Here is a 17,761-nt window from a genome sequence, read left to right as displayed (position 1 = left end):
ATTACATAATAAGAAAAATAATTCCCAAATTATGTTGCATCAATTATTTTTAAAATTTTTAAGAAAAAAGTTAATTTATTTATTTATACTATTTGTTTACCATCGTAAAAAAACAAACTTTCTTATTTTTTTTGAAGAAGAGACTGATTCTATAGAAAAGTATTTAAAATAATATATTATTTTCTTAAAAAATAAAATAGGATAGAATACTACCTCCTTGTAAAACTGGTGAGGTAGAGCCACCATGATCCCTGCTCCATCTCCAGTGTTGGCTTCACACCGCAAGCACCTCTGTGTGTCATGCGCACCAGCATCTCCAAAGCATCAGTCACCTACAACAAAAACGACATATAATCATAAGAACGTACACCACACGCACCAGACTCATACTCACACTCACATGCAAATGCCAAAGTCGTTGCACTCACTGTTTTGCGGCTACTTTCGCCGGACAGTTCTGCCACGAACCCCACTCCACACGAGTCCTTATCCATAGCTGGATCGTAAAGCTCAAATAGGACAAAAATGAAACAATCTCTAGAAAGCACCAGCTCTATAGAAACACGATATTAATTTGAAATGAACAAAAAGGGAGAAAGTACCCACCTGGAATGGTGGAGTCAAGGGAAGGAAAGAGCATACAAAGGATTAAGGTAAATAAAATCCAAAAAGGGAAACAAAACACAAATCTGAGAGAGGAAGAGAAGATTGAGGAAGAGAAAGGGAAGATTAAAGAAGAGAGGGAGTAACATGGAGAAAATTGAGGAAGAGAAAGAGAAACAGAGAGAGAAGACATGCAATTATTAAGTGAAATTAAATGAGGAGTTGAAATCCGCCAATCAAAAAGTGACACGTGGCATCGCCAGCAGAAAAAAAGGTGCAAAAAAATAAAGGGGCAAAATGACCAAAAAACCAAAAAAAAAGTGACATGTGTCACAATTCTAGATAGGGGCACAACAGCCTTTTTCAGGTACTTCTCTTTTATTAGATAGTATATAGATATAGATATATAAAAAAGTGTAGTTTACTGATGCCTCCTAATACAACAAAACTTCTAATACCACTAATCACTTTCTTATCCAGATTCAGATACCAAATATGATAATAGATCCATCAGTTTTAGTTGTATAAGAAATTTTATATAATATATACAACAGTTTTAGTAATTTATAAGATTTTCATTTATTTTAAAATTATATATAAGTATATAAAAAAATATAGTTTGCTGAAGGCACGAAACGTTCTAATGCCACGGGGATGATCTCCTTATCCAAATTCAAAGATAACATATAATAATAGATATAACAATTTTAGTATTATGAAAATTTTTATATAATATAATCAACAATTTAAGTAGTAATATCATAGGACCTTCTAATATTAAGGGATCACACCATTATCCAACCACAAAGACAAAATATAATAATATACACAACAATTTTAGTGGTATAAGAAATTTTATATAATTTTTTTTCGGATATACTAACTATAAAAATTAATAAACTTATCTTATATGATAATTTTGTGATTAAATGACAATATAATTTGTGCACATATTATTTGTTTATTATTATAGTTGTAGAGGGTAAAATTATTAAAATTGATAAGTCATTCTCATTCATTTTAAAGAATATATAGATATATGGAAGAATATAGTTTATCGAGACCTTCTAATACAACAAAACCTTCTAATACCACTAATAACTTTCTTATCCAAATTCAGATACCAAATATGATAATAGATACATTAGTTTTAGTTGTATAAGAAATTTTATATATGATATATACAACAGTTTTAGTAATTTATAAGTAAGTTTCATTCATTTTAAAATTATATATAAATATATAAAAAAATATAGTTTGCTGTAAGCACGAAACATTCTAATGCCACAGGGATGATCTCCTTATCCAAACCCAAAGATAACATATAATAATAGATATAACAATTTTAGTATTATGAAAATTTTTATATAATATAATCAACAATTTAAGTAGTATAAGAAATTTTATATGAATGTTTATTCAAAATTTTAATTTCTTTTCAAAAAAATTTTATCGTTAATCAATCATAGATTTTTTTAGTATAACTTATAAAATAATTATTATAAAAAATGATAAATTTTTTTCTATATACTTACTATAAAAATTAATAAATTTATCAGGTATGATAATTTTGTGATTGAATAACAATATAAATGTACATGTATTATTCATTTATTAAATTATAGTTGGAGAAGATAAAATTATCAAAGAATATATAAATATTGCGAAGACTTTCCTAATATCATGCGCCTTCTAATATTAAGGGATCACACCATTATCCAACCCCAAAGACAAAATATAATAATATACACAATAATTTTAGTGATATAAGAAATTTTATATAAATTTTTTCCGATATACTTACTATAAAAATTAATAAACTTATCTTATATGATAATTTTGTGATTAAATACCAATATAATTTGTGCACATATTATTCGTTTATTAGTATAGTTGTAGAGGATAAAATTATTAAAATTTATAAGTTATTCTCATTCATTTTAAAGAATATATAGATATATAAAAGAGTGTAATTTACCCATACCTTCTAATACAACAAAACCTTCTAATACCACTAATCACTTTCTTATCCAAATCCAGATACCAAAATATAATAATAGATACATCAGTTTTAGTTGTATAAGAAATTTTATATAATATATACAACAGTTTTAGTAATTTATAAGTAATTTTCATTCATTTTAAAATTATATATAAATATATAAAAATATAGTTTGCTGAAACCACAAAACTTCTTCTAATACCACCATAGGATGATCTCCTTATCCAAATCTAAAGATAAAATATAATTATAGATACAACCGTATGAAAATTTTTATATAATATAATCAACAATTTAAGTAGTATAAGAAATTTTATATGAACATTTATTCAAAAGTTTAATTTATTTTCAAATTTTTTTATCGTTAATAAATCATAGGTTTTTTTAGTATAACTTATAAAATAATTATTTTAAAAAATGATAAATTTTTTTCAATATACTTACTATATAAATTAATAAATTTATCACATATGATAATTTTGTAATTGAATAACAATATAAATATACACATATTATTCATTTTTTAAATTATAGTTGGAGAGGATAAAATTATCAAACTTTATAAGTTATAAGTCATTTTCATTCATTTTGAAAGCATATATAAGAATATATAAATATTGTTGAGACTTCCTAATACCATAGGACTTTCTAATATCATGGGGTGACACCATTATCCAAACCCAAAGACAAAATCTAATAATATACACAACAATTTTAGTGGTGGAAGAAATTTTATATAATTGATACAACAATTTTAGTAGTTTATGAGTCATTTTCATTCATTTTAAAACAATATATAGATATATTAAACAATATAATTTGTTGAGACCTTCTAATACCACATGATGGTTTCCTTATCCAAATCCAGGAATCAACTATAATAATAGATACAATAATTTTTAGTAGTATAAGAAATTTTATGTAATAGATACAACAATTTAAGTAATATAAGAAATTTTATATGAAAGTTTATTCAAAAGTTTGGTTTCTTATCAAAGATTTTGTATTATTAATCAATTAGTAACCACGTTTTTTTTTTTAAGGAACTAACTACCTTCGTAACTAGAATTGGTGTTTTAATCAAACTGTTAGATTAAATTTTGAGGCATATATAATTATACAATAGGTAGTATTATGACCTTGAAACATAATAGTAAGACAAAACAAACGTTTAAACTTTAGAGTTTAAACTTCAATGACAAATGTTACACTTCCATGAATGAATAAAATATTTGTTGGTGAAACTCACAACTGGCATGCATTGAAAAAAGTACATGAACTCTCTTGAATATTGTGAGAAGATAACTCATGACAATTATGTGATATTATTATTATTCTTTTCATATCTCTTACTTTTTATTTTATTTGTTAATTTTTTTTATCATTAATCAATCATAATTTTTCCCCATATAACTTATAAAACAATTGTTATAAAAAATAATAAATTTATTATGATAATTTTGTGATTAAATAACAATATAATTTGTGTACATCTTATTCCTTAATTAAATTATAGTTGAATAAGGTAAAATTATCAAAGTTTATAAGCTATTTTTTTTTAATAAATAAATTGTCGGTCCAATTATATGACTTCAGTTATTCTATATTGTTGACACGTTGCTTAGATAAGAGCAAAATGAGAATTTTGAAAACTTAGAAGAAAAAGAAAACAGCACAAAAGATGCATTTTTATTCATAAAAAAATAGTTTTTTTTAAAAAAAAACTTTTTATACTAACAAAAAGAAAAATAGCAAAACGAAGTGGAGCAAGTCATGCGTATGCACGGGTAAATGACTAGTTCAATCTAAAGAGAAAGCTCATATAAAAAAAGAATTTGCATGTTAAAAATTTGTGATGATGAGGGTTTGTAAGTTTTCTAGAAAAACTTGTGAAGAAAAAATTTGTAAGTTTTTCATAAAAATTTGTGTTAAAGATTATGTATTTATGTTTATGAGTTTGCAGTTTTCCATACAAACAATAGAGATAATGTATTTATAAGTTTATCCATAAAAACTTGTAATTACCATGATTACCATGTCAATGAGGCTCATTTATAATACATCTTTTTTTTTTATAAATTATCTATTCATTAAAAAATAATTATTTTTTATCTCTATAAGATATTTTATTTATTTTTAAATTTTTTTAAGGTTTGAGGTATTAACTTGTAGTCTCACAATAGCAAGAAGAAAGGCCAATTCAGTCCGATTGTCCAAGTCAGGCAGACTCTGGCTATCTAGAATTTTGGCTTATATCACCCTTTTTTCAATTTCCACAAACTATATTAGTTCGATATTAACAGTAATCAGTGTATCACACTCACTTTGTCTTGGTTGGGTTGCCTCTATTAGATTACAGTATTTTCTTTCACAAATTTCCATGTCTTTTTAAGTTACAAATTAATTTCCGTTATCACATACCTATAAGACGGTGGAGACTTTCAATATTTCGTTGAAAAATTAAATGCTCAAATCAATTGAAAATTGAAGTTTGGAGTAGGGGAAGCTGATGAAACAAAAAGTGGCACTAATTGAGAAATCACAGTTAAAGATGTTTATCAAGAGTTGATTTCGGTGGACACAATGGAGAATGCAGAATTTTATAAGAAATTGTGGAAGCTACAAATACCATCTAAAGGAAAGGGGTTCATATGGAAATTGAGTCATAAAAGGTTACCATCTAAAGACAATTTGCAGAGAAGAAATATTCTTGCAGGGGGGAGTGATACTAACTGTGTATTCTGCAATTTGGGGTTGGAAACTGCAGATCATATATTTTTTGAATGTAAGTTTACCTATGAAGTCGATGATACTTATGGGGAGGTGAGGTTGGAGTGCTACCTTTGGAGGTTCAGAATCATTTTTGGCAGCATGAAGGTACTAACACAGATCCTAAGGCAAAGCTGATATGGTGAGCAGTTTTGGCGGCGACACTGTGGGCTCTATGGAGACAAAGAAATGGTGCTATATGCAATCAAAAAATCTGTAATGTTGATGATGTCTTTGACAATGCCATTTATATGACTTGGTTATGGTGCAAAGCAAAAATCAAAGGCATTAACTTCTCCATGTATGTGTGGCGGATGTATCCGATGCATTACCTGTATTGACTGAGGTATTGATGAAATCTGATATGTTATTCGGTCTTATCAGTATGACTAGGAGAATAGGGGTAAATAATTGTAAGTGGCTTTTCTGGGACTGCATGGATTATGGGTTTCGTTGTGCGAGGCCAAGTGTGAGACAATAACCTTGGTTTTTTATTTTTATTTTTTATTTTAATAACATAATATTTTAATTATTTATTTAAATATAATAAAATTATGTGTCTCTTCCAACTTGTATTGAGGCATTAACATTCACTTTTATACTCCCCTTGGAGGAAGGCACCATCTCTTTTCTTTTTAACATCCCTTTTGGTTGGCATTCCTTCCCTCTTGTGTAGATATTCAACTCGAGCCAACACTAACTTGTTAGGTACTGGTTTTTGTTCAAAAACCAAAAAAATTCTGCATCTACATATAGCGTATAGCATTTCAAACACCCTTGTTATTTCATTCTCTCCAAAACTAACAAAGCCCTATATCCGTTCCAATATGTCAATTTCCTCATTCTCCTCCACCCTTGTTGTAAGGGGACATGCTAACCACCATCTCCTGATTTCCTCACACGTCAGCAATGCATGTGAGAGTGTTTCCACCTCCAGACCACACCTTGGATAGCAAGGATCTAGGCTAATACCCCTCTTTTTCAAGGTTAAAAAAGTGTTTTAATTCTTTTTTTAAAAAAAGTATTAGTTGTAGTTTTTCATTTACAAGCATGTTTTAAGTATGATCTCTAGTATTAACTAAAGGTTACATTTAATACCGGAAGAGTGGTGGTAGAATTGCAACACGATGTTAGAGTTTTGAAAGAATAGCGATGGTCAACCTCATCAATGAGGTCAAGTGGCTGAGAGAAGAATAGAGTCATCAAAGGATGTTTCTTCAAGCTTGTGGGACGTCAATTACTGAAGACTTCGGCTAATTAAGCATAGAATGTTGAAAATAAGGCTTTTTATGTTTAGAAAAAGTGTTTAGAAATATTGGAGACTTTGAATAGAAACTTGATAGGAAGGAGAATTCTTTATGGAGGAGAGAACTTTGTATTTTTGCTTGATATAAATGTGTAGGATTACATCTCTATTTATACTACTCTAAGGAGAACTCTAGACACACTAATTCTAGAGAGTTCTCAACTCTAGAGATCCAAAGAGTATTCTAGAGAATATTACAACCATAAGAAATATCTAGACACTCCAAACACTACAAGAATTCTCTAGAAACATGACCCATAATTATTTAAGCCCAAAATAACTAAGTTCAAGGAACCAAATAATTAATTTAGGCCCAAATCAAGTTTATATTTCAACATCCCCCCTTAAACTTGATTTGTGACTCCAAGCATACTCCTTAGCTTCACGAAAGTTTCCAACTTGAGTGGCTTTGTGAAAATGTCGGCAGCTTGATCTTGAGACATCACATACTTCAACTTTACCTCCTTCTTCTCAATGCATTCTCTTATGAAGTGGTAACGGGTGTCGATGTGCTTACTTCTTTCATGAAAGACTGGATTCTTTACCAAAGCGAGTGTTGATTTATTGTCAACACATATTTCCATAGGTTCTTCTTGTGGCATTTTTAACTCTTTCAACAAGTTCCTTAGCCAAATTGCATGACAAACGCATGATGTGGCAGCGACATACTCGGCTTCACAAGTTGATAGTGTGACTATTGGTTGCTTCTTTGACATCCAAGTGAAAGCAGTATCTCCCATAAAGAACACAAAACCAGTAGTGCTCTTTCTATCATCCAAGTCTCCACTCCAATCGCTATCACTATAGCCAACAATGTTATAATTGTCAGAAGAGTAATAGTGCAAGCCAAAGTTTGTTGTACCTTTGATGTATCGAAGGATTCTCTTTGCCGCCTTGAAGTGAGTTGTGGTTGGAGCTTCCATGTAACGACTTGCTACTCCTACAGCATAGAGAATATCCGGCCTTGTACATGTCAAGTAACGTAAACTTCCAACCAAACTTTTTAAAGAGTTGGATCCACATTCTCTCCTTTTTCATGCTTGCTCAACTTGCTGCCACATTCCATCGGGGTGCCAACTGGATTGGCGTCATCCATCTTGAACTTCTTAAGGACTTCTTTGGCATAGCCTTCTTGGGTGATGAAAATTCCTTTGTCTTCTTGTTTTACTTTGATGCCGAGATAATATGCCATGAGCCCCATATCCGTCATCTCAAATTCATTTGACATATCTTTCTTGAACTCTTCGAGCATGCTTGGATTGTTCCCTATAAAGATCAAGTCATCTACATACAAACACACAATCAAAATATCTCCACTTTGCGCTTTGATATAGAGTGCATGCTCATATGGACACTTGATGAAGTTCTTGTCTTGAAAGTACTTGTCGATTCGAACATTCCAAGCTCTCGGTGCTTGCTTGAGACCGTACAATGCTTTCTTCAACTTCAAGACTTTTTCTTCTTGCCCTTTTACTTCATAGCCCAGTGGTTGCTCAATATAGACTTCTTCTTCGAGAAAACCATTCAAGAAGGCTGACTTCACATCCATTTGATAGATCTTCCATTTATTTTGGGCTGCCAAAGAAATGATCAGTCTAATAGTTTCAAGACGAGCAATAGGAGCAAATACCTCATCATAGTCAATTCCTTGTCTTTGACTATAGCCTTTAGCCACTAATCTTGCTTTGTATCTCTCCACATCTCCTTTAGCATTCTTCTTTGCCTTGTACACCCATCTTACTCTGATTGCTTTGTGTCCTTGTGGAAGTGTAGTAAGTTCCCACGTATCATTCTTCGTGATTGACTTGATTTCTTCATCCATGGCGTCTTTCCACTTTATGTTTTCCGCTGCTTCTTGATAGCTTAGAGGCTCACAATCACCAAAAAGACAAAAGAGGTTAATGTCGTTTAGGTTTTTGGTTACCTCATAAATCTCTTCAATGCTCCTTAGTGGCGGTGTCCTCTCACTTGAACTTGTTTCATCCAGCCTTGGTGTCGGTGAGGCAGGTGGTGTAATATGTTCCTCTATGATTGGTTGTTCAATTTCATCATCTTCTTCAAAATAAGGAAGAAAATCATACTTATCTTCTTGAACACTCCAATCCCAACAATCTTCTTCGTCGAACTCCACGTCGCGACTTATGACAATCTTTCTACTATTTGGATTATAGAGCTTGTACCCCTTGGATCTTGAGTCGTAACCCACAAACACGTACTTCTCACTTTTATCATCGAGCTTTGTCCTCTTTTCGTCTGGAACAAGGGTATAGGCAATGCTTCCAAACACTTTGAGGTGAGAGATCCCGGGCTTCCTTCCACTCCATGCTTCTTGTGGTGTCTTCTCATGCACGCTTCTTGTTGGGGAACGGTTTGTTAGGTAAACTGCACATGCCACTGCTTCAGCTCAAAACTCCTTCGGCATCTTCTTGCTCTTGAGCATGCTTCGCACCATGTTAAGTATGGTTCGGTTCTTTCTCTTTGCTACTCCATTTTGTTGTGGCGATCTTGGCACTGTCAGTGGGCGACGGATTCCATGGTCTTCACAATATTTGTTGAACTTATTTGAAGTGAACTCTCCTCCTCGATCAGATCTCATGGCCTTGATGGAAAGACCATTTTCTTTCTCCACGAGGGCTTTGAACTTCTTAAAGTTTTCAAACACTTCTGATTTCTCCTTCAAGAAATAAACCCAGGTTTTTCTGGAATAATCATCAATAAAGAGGAGAAAGTACTTATTCTTACCAAATGAATTGGGTTTGATTGGTCCACAGACATCGGTGTGTATGAGCTCTAGCGGCTTTGTTGCTCTTGTTGTTGATTCCTTTGGAAAACTTTTACGAAATTGCTTCCCAATTAGACATCCTTCGCAAAGTTGGTCTAGGTGGTTGATGCTAGGCAAGCCTCTCACCATCTCCTTCTTCGCTAAACGTTCTAGACCGTCGAAGTTGAGGTGCCCGAATCGTAGATGCCATAGCCACGAAGAGTCGGTATAGCAAGCCTTGAGACACTTTGCCACATCATTTTGAATGTTCAAGAGGAACATTCTATTCTTTGACATAGGCACCTTAGCAATCAAGTTATGTCTACAATCTCTTAAGAAAAGACTATGTTCTTTCAAATGGATGTCATAGCCTTTCTCTAATAATTGTCCCAAGCTCAAAATATTATTCTTCATGTTAGGCACATAGTAGACATTGGATATGAATTGATGACTCCCATTCTTCAAACGTATGAGAATTTTACCTTTGCCTTTGACTGGTATCTTTTAGTCGTCTCCAAATGAGACATCGCCAGTTGCCGCTTCATTGATCTCCACGAACATGCTTTGATCGCCGCACATGTGGTTGCTTGCGCCGGTGTCGAGGTACCACTTGTTTCTTTTCTCTTCAAATTTGTTTTGGCACGCGAGTAGCAAAGTTTCTTCTTCTCCGCCTTTTTCTTCTACAAAGTTAGCTTTCTCTTTAACCTTCTTCGAGAATCTACACTCGGATGCGTAGTGACCAATCTTGTTGCAATTGAAGCACTTGATTTGTGATTTGTCATACCTCAACCATGAATTTCCTCTTCCACGACCTCTTGTTACTTGTGGATTCCAACTTCTTTCTCCATTGTTGAATTTGTTGGAGTGGTTGTTGTAACCACCTCTTCCTTCTCCTCCATGTCCTCGTCCACGTCCACGATCTTGGCCGCGACCTCGTCCTCTTTGGCTCTTGTAATTTGCATAGTTTTCTTCCTTTACATTGAGTTGTAGTAGTTGCTCCGTAGCCTCCTTTTGTTTAATTTTTCTCTTTTGTTTTTCTTCGTATGCTTGTAAGGAACCCATGAGTTGCTCAATAGTCATGGTCTTTAAATCCTTGTTTTCTTCAATGTTGGTAACAATGAAGTCAAAACTTGGATTTAAAGTTCGAAGTATTTTTTCCATGACCTTCACCTCATCAACATCTTCACCATTTCTTTTAAGTTGATTGACTACGGCCAATACTCGAGAAAAATAATCAGAAATTGACTCGGACTCCTCCATAAACAAACGCTCAAAGTCACCTCTAAGAGTTTGAAGACGAATCTTTTTTACCTGCTCAACTCCTTTGTTGCAAGTTTGAAGCTTATCCCATGCTTCTTTGGCCGGCGTTGCGTTGGATATCTTCTCAAATGTATCTTCATCCACCGATTGATAAATGAGAAAGAGAGCTTTCTTGTCTCTCTTTCTTGACTCCTTCAACGTCTCCTTTACACCTTGGCTTAGCGAGACTTCATCTTGCTCCTCGAAGCCATTCTCTACGATATCCCACACATCTTGAGCTCCTAGTAACACCTTCATCTTGATACTCCAACTATCATAGTTGTTCTTTGTGAGCATCGGCATTTGGAAAGGAAAACCTCCATTCGCCATCTTTTGAGGATCTTGAAGCTCTAATACCACTTTGTTGGAAATAAGGCTTTTTATGTTTAGGAAAAGTGTTTAGGAATATTAGAGACTTTGAATAGAAACTTGATAGGAAGGAGAATTCTTTATGGAGGAGAGAACTTTGTATTTTTGCTTGATATAAATGTGTAGGATTACATCTCTATTTATACTACTCTAAGGAGAACTCTAGACACACTAATTCTAGAGAGTTCTCAACTCTAGAGATCCAAAGAGTATTCTAGAGAATATTACAACCATAAGAAATATCTAGACACTCCAAACACTACAAGAATTCTCTAGAAACATGACCCATAATTACTTAAGCCCAAAATAACTAAGTCCAAGGAACCAAATAATTAATTTAGGCTCAAATCAAGTTTATATTTCAACATAGAAATCTCAATTATGTGGGTCGGGAAGGTAATCAAAGAAACATCATTTCTTCTTCTTCTTCTTCTAGTAATCAAACAAACCCAAATTCTGTGGGTTATAAAGTAATATCATCATTACTCCTTCTGCTCATGAAATCTTGTGGCTCATGAAGGGAACCACAACATCAATGAAACATCGTCAAAAAAGGTTGTGGTTGAAGCTGGTCCACTGGTAATCAAACAAAACCTAAATTTTGTTACTCTTGAAGGTGATGTAAGTTCTGGTATGAGTCTTGCTATTCTTGATGAGGAGGTAATGAGATATTGGACGCAACCTAATTTTTTTTGTTTTGCAAATTGATCATTTATGCATTGCAAGAATTGAGGAGGCATAGTTGGACAAAAATTGCAAAGGACTTTGTTAGGACAAGAACAACTGAACAAGTTGCTACATATGCCAAGTCAAGGAAGACATATTTAGCTTTGCCACTGGATCAACGAGACCCAATAGTTTGTTTGCTATACCTATCACATTTTTTTATAGAAAAGTGTTGTCACATTGATTCCGTGTTTGTTTTTTCTTAAAAAAAAAAAAATTGATGTCATGCACTTTTTGTTTGTGTCAAAACTGATGATAAATGTTTGGAGGCAGCAGATGTTAAGCTGTTTTGAATGGAGTGTGGTGTGTAGTGTCCTTTTACACGAAGGGTCATGGGCTATATGAATTCTTGCAACAGGAATGGTGCACTGGGAGACCTCGACGTTAGTTGTTGGTGGCGGCACTAAACAGATGTATGGGCTTGGGAAGAGAGTTTAAGGGAGACAATCAGGTGTGTAAGATACATGGTATAACCTACTAAGATAGATTAATCTAATGGTTACAATTTCTTATCCAAAATGGATTACTTATCAACTGGTTTACCCTACCCTTGACCTTTAATTTAGCCTAATAGATCAAACTTAATCAACAATTTCACATTGTGTAAAAAACAACCCGACCGGCTTTTACACTTTGACCTAACTGGTTCGGTTGAACTCGAACAATCAAATTTATCACTTAAATCCCATAAAACAACTTCTACTCCCTTCAATCTTTTTATAAAGTTTAATCTTAAATATCTTTCACATTAATTATTTTTTCATAAAATATCTTTCATTAAAATTAATTCTAAAATAATGTGAATGTGAGAAAAATATATTCCCTCCATTTCTAACAATAAGATTTTTTTTCAGAAATTTGTTTATCTTTTTTTGTAAGATTATTTTTTAATTTCTAGATATAATAATTATTTTGTTCACATATATTCTTACTTAATTATTTTCTTTTTAAATATTAATGAAAAAAATTAAGTAAATAGAGAGATAAGAAAAAATTAATTTTAGAATAATAATACAATTAATTGACATATTTAATGTAATTAACTATTTTTTTTAGAAATGTGAACTAATTGAAAGATTTTCATAATTAAAGATGAGGAAGTAACTCGTTAATTTTTTTTTAGATTTTATAGGATTAATTTTTAAAAAATTATTAATTTAGAACCTACTGTATCTAATACTCTCAATAAAATTAACTAATTTTTTTATAACAAAAACTAAAGAAATACTATTAGAATGTTAGTATTACAAAACACACCACCGAACTTTTTGTGGCATTTGGTAGTTTAGCAATAGATGATTTAGATATGAGTGGGTGGGCCCGAAAGTTTGCAGCACAATTTTTTGGTGTATGAATTCTATGCAACCTATCATATTCATGTCACGTCTCGTGGGCCCCACGCCCACGCCTTCCCCCGACGCACAGTGTTGAGAATGATCCTCCGCGTGTTATCTTGGCATCTCCTCTCATTTCGTCATCTTCTGCTGTAATCTCAGAGTCACTGTCTGTCTTTTTTGGCTAGTCTTCTTTATTTTTAATTTTAAAAATTAAATAATATTTTCTCTATATAAATTAAAACAATTGTTAGGCTAAATATATTTTTAATCTTTTGATTCGCTAAGATTAAAGGTCAAATCAAAATTATTGATTTTCAAAATTAGTGTATTTTAAAAAGAGAAATTAAAATTATAGATTAGACAAAATAATGAGACCAAAATTATACTTTTATCTTTCAATAATATTTAATTTGACTTTTATCCCTTAAAATTTTAATTAAATCCTTGATATTTTTAAAGTAAATCAAAATATGCTTTCAAAATATTATTTTTAATTTTGAAATACAATTTCAAACTTTTATTTATTGATTTGAGACATAAAATTTGTCTCATAATATTCATTTACATTAAAATTAAACTACAAAATCAATTATGCTCAAACAAAAAATAATCTATAATTTCCTATAAGTAAATATAATATAACAAGTTTCATGTCTTAAATTAATTGTAAAATAAATTTAAATTCATATCCCAAAATCAAAAAATAATTATTGTTTTAAAATAATAATTTTGATTCACTTTAAAAATATAAAAGATTAAATTTAACTTTTAAAAACATAAGAATAAGAAACCAACCCGAATATAATCAAAATCATAGAAGCACTAAAGAAATATTTTATTATAATTATTTTAAAAGAAAATATTTTAACTATTATTTTTTAATAAAAGCTATTCGAGTAGCTTTTCTTCTATAAAACCATTTTCAATAAAAAAAAAAATTTAATCTCTTGTTCTTTTAATCCGTCACTTTAATAGCTTTAGGTTTAATTTAAATTTTAATATTTTTTAAAATACAATATTAATTATAATATTATATCATAATATAAATTATTTATTATAAATCTATAATATAATTTATATTTTAAAAAAAATTATTTATTAAAAATTTAATTATAATATATTTTCTATTTTAAAATATTAATTTATTATAAATTTTAGTTATATAAAATACATTTATCATGCGATGTACAAACTAAAATATTAATTACTAATGAATCTCCATAAATATATTATTGAATTTAAATAGGATTCTAAAATATAAATTAAAATATTTAACACTATAAAATTATATGATTAATTTTTAGAAAATATTAATAATATATAAACGAGAAACAAATATTTATAATTATTATAGGTATTTGATTAATTTTAAATTTTTAAATTTGAAAAAAGTAAGATTGATACATATTTTTAAGAAATATATTAAGATTTAAATCATTTTTAAAAATATAATTGAATTCAATACAAAAGTAAATGTAAATTAATCCTTTTTAAGAGTATAAATTATTGATATATAAAAAATTAATTTAAAAAATAATTAATTAATTTGAAAGTTTAAAACATTGTACAAATGTTTTTTTTTCAACAAAGCATGTATATTAAGAAAAATTATATAATAAAAGACATTCTTACTCTTGCGAACAAAGATCTTATTTTATTATATTAGAATGAGTTGACCATGTATTAATACACATACTATTCTATATTTCTATAATTTAATATTTTAACTATCATCATTTTCACTTAAAATTTACACATCCCTCTTCTAATTCTATTTTGTTTTGATGGTGGGAAATTTAATGTTGAAAGTTAGATTGTCATTTGGGCTTGATTAAGCCTAATAAGAAATATCTAATATGACTTTTAATTTAATTAATGCAAAAATTTATAAGTTTGTCGTATACGATAATTTAATCAAATAAAATTATTTTATACGTTCAATACATAATCTATTTTGTCAAATTTTTAACCATTTGTGAAATAATATATAGATTGAAATGAGAGAAGAGATAATGCTAAAAATATCTTATTCAGATAATGACAAAAATAAAAATCTCACTCACTCTATCCAAATTGTATAAAATAAGTTATAAGTTATTAGATAAGAGTATATTTTCCCGATTTATGACTTTTCTTTTGTTTTATTTTTATAAGATCAAGCTATGGTTCTATTTTAGCTCTTTTGGTTTTTATGAGAAAAGGGGGGCAAGACTCAAGAGCACCTATAGCAAACTCAGAGAAATAAAATCAGCAGCAAAGTCAAAGACACGCAAAGGGGAAGAGAAAGACAATCCAAACTTTGGCATTCCATTTTACACAGCAGACCTCATGATGAATTGGGAGACGCATTAGATACTCGAAAATAACAACTCGAAGGAGTGCTATCAATCTATCATTATCTATGTAACACACACTTTCAATATACTTTCTAAATTAAAATATTTTTAAAAAACATTAAATAAGAAGTGGATTTTTTTATTTATAATATTCAATAAATTTTATTAAATAAGTTTAAATACTCATTTGGTCCCTATAATTTTATCATTTGCACCTTTTAATTTCTATATTTTTAAAGTAATTTTTTAATCCTTATAATTTAGATTTTAATTTTCTTTTAGTCAGTTTGAAAGTGATTTTTTTGTCCTTATAATTTACATTTTAATTTCTTTTTAATTTCTATAATTTGAAAGTGATATTTTTAGTCCTTATATTTTATATTTTAATTTCCTTTTAGTCCTTATCATCAAAGTAATATTATCAATTATAATTAACTACAAAAATATTAGCAAAAAATTTGTAACTAATTTATTGCAAGATAATTTATAATAAAAAATAATTAATAATTTATAACTAATTTATAACTAATTATTTTTATATCTTTTTTGTAATAAGAACTAAAATGTAATTAAAATATAAATTATAAGGACTAAAAAGATTACTTTCCAACTAAAAGAGAATTAAAATATAAAATATAAGGATTAATCACCTTAAGAACTAAAAGATAATTAAAATATAAAATATAAACTATAGGGATTAAAAAAATACAAACTATAATACAAAAAGGTATGAATCGTAAAATTATAGGGATCAAATAATTAATTTAACTTATTAAATAATAAAAAAAGTGTGTTTAAGAAAATATGTAACAAAAAATGATGAGTTATTTATGCAAGTGGAACTGAATTTAATTTCCTAAAGAAAAGTGTTGACTTAATTTCACTAGAAGAGTAAAAGTTTAGTTAAATATTATTGTAAAGATTAATTATCGATCAAACTCATAATATTTTGCATTAATGTTACCTCAAAAAAAATATAGAGAGTTTATTTGTTAATAAATTAAATTATAATCTTGGTCTCCTTTAATTTTTAATTTGTAATTTTAATATCTTATTTTTAAATCAAGATATTTACCTTTTATTTTTTAATTCAATAATTTTGATCCTTTCACTAATTAACAGTTTAAAGTTAACAATATGACATATAAGTGTTAACGTGATGTATAATATGAAATTTATGTGAAAAAAAATTAAATAAAATTAAAAATAAAAAATATCTCCCTACGAATTGAACATGTGACCTTTAATCCAATAATACTAAGATCATAAACTACTATATCATTTATTTTGTTTTGTTTGATTTATAAACAACGTTTTCTACGTATCAATATGTTAAGAGTTACTAATTTTTTTTCTAATTATAAAAATTTATAAATTAAAAAAATTTATTTAATATGTATAAATATATTTTTTTAATTTTCATAATTTTACATATTTTTATTTTGAACGGTTTACATATTTTTATTTTAATTATAAAAATTTAATTGAACATAAAATTCATAAAATTTTAATATGAAAAAATGTTCATCTTTATTCCAATTACAAAAAAATGAAAGAAAATTATAAAAAATAATTGAATTTTATAAATAAATAGGTAAATTATTTACAGAGATTATTTCATATAACTGTTTTTAATATATAAGTTTTTTTACTATAATTATATAAATCAATATAATTATATCAATTAGCATGTAATTTTATATATAATTTATACCAATTATGTAAATTAATTTTAATATGTAAAATATTTTTATTCTAATTATACAAATTAATAAAATTTAATATTTAATTTTATAGAAAAATTTGCATGTTAACATTTTCAATTTAACTACATTTACATAAATCAAGAAAATTATATAAATTAATATCCAAATTGTTTATATAAATTATTTTATAGAATTTTTACAAATTATGTAAATTTATTTTAATACGTAAATTATACAAAAAAATTCCATAAAATAATATGTATATGAAAATGAATATATGTAATTTGTATAAATTACATATTAATTGATGCAATTATATTGATTTATATAATTAGAGTAAAAATAGTTTGTGTAAATTATTAATTTATGAAATTCAAATATTTTTATAAATAAAATAAAAAAGAAAATTTTTCATATTAATGTTTTGTAATTCAAATATAAACATGCAAAATTTTATAAAATAAAATAAAAATATTCATATATTAAATAATTATTTTGAATTTATAATTTTTCATAATTAAAAAATGAAAATCAATAATACTTGCCC

This window comes from Glycine soja, chromosome 5, assembly GCF_004193775.1.
Source record: "Glycine soja cultivar W05 chromosome 5, ASM419377v2, whole genome shotgun sequence".
Taxonomy (NCBI): domain Eukaryota; kingdom Viridiplantae; phylum Streptophyta; class Magnoliopsida; order Fabales; family Fabaceae; genus Glycine; species Glycine soja.
This window is presented reverse-complemented; position numbering follows the sequence as displayed.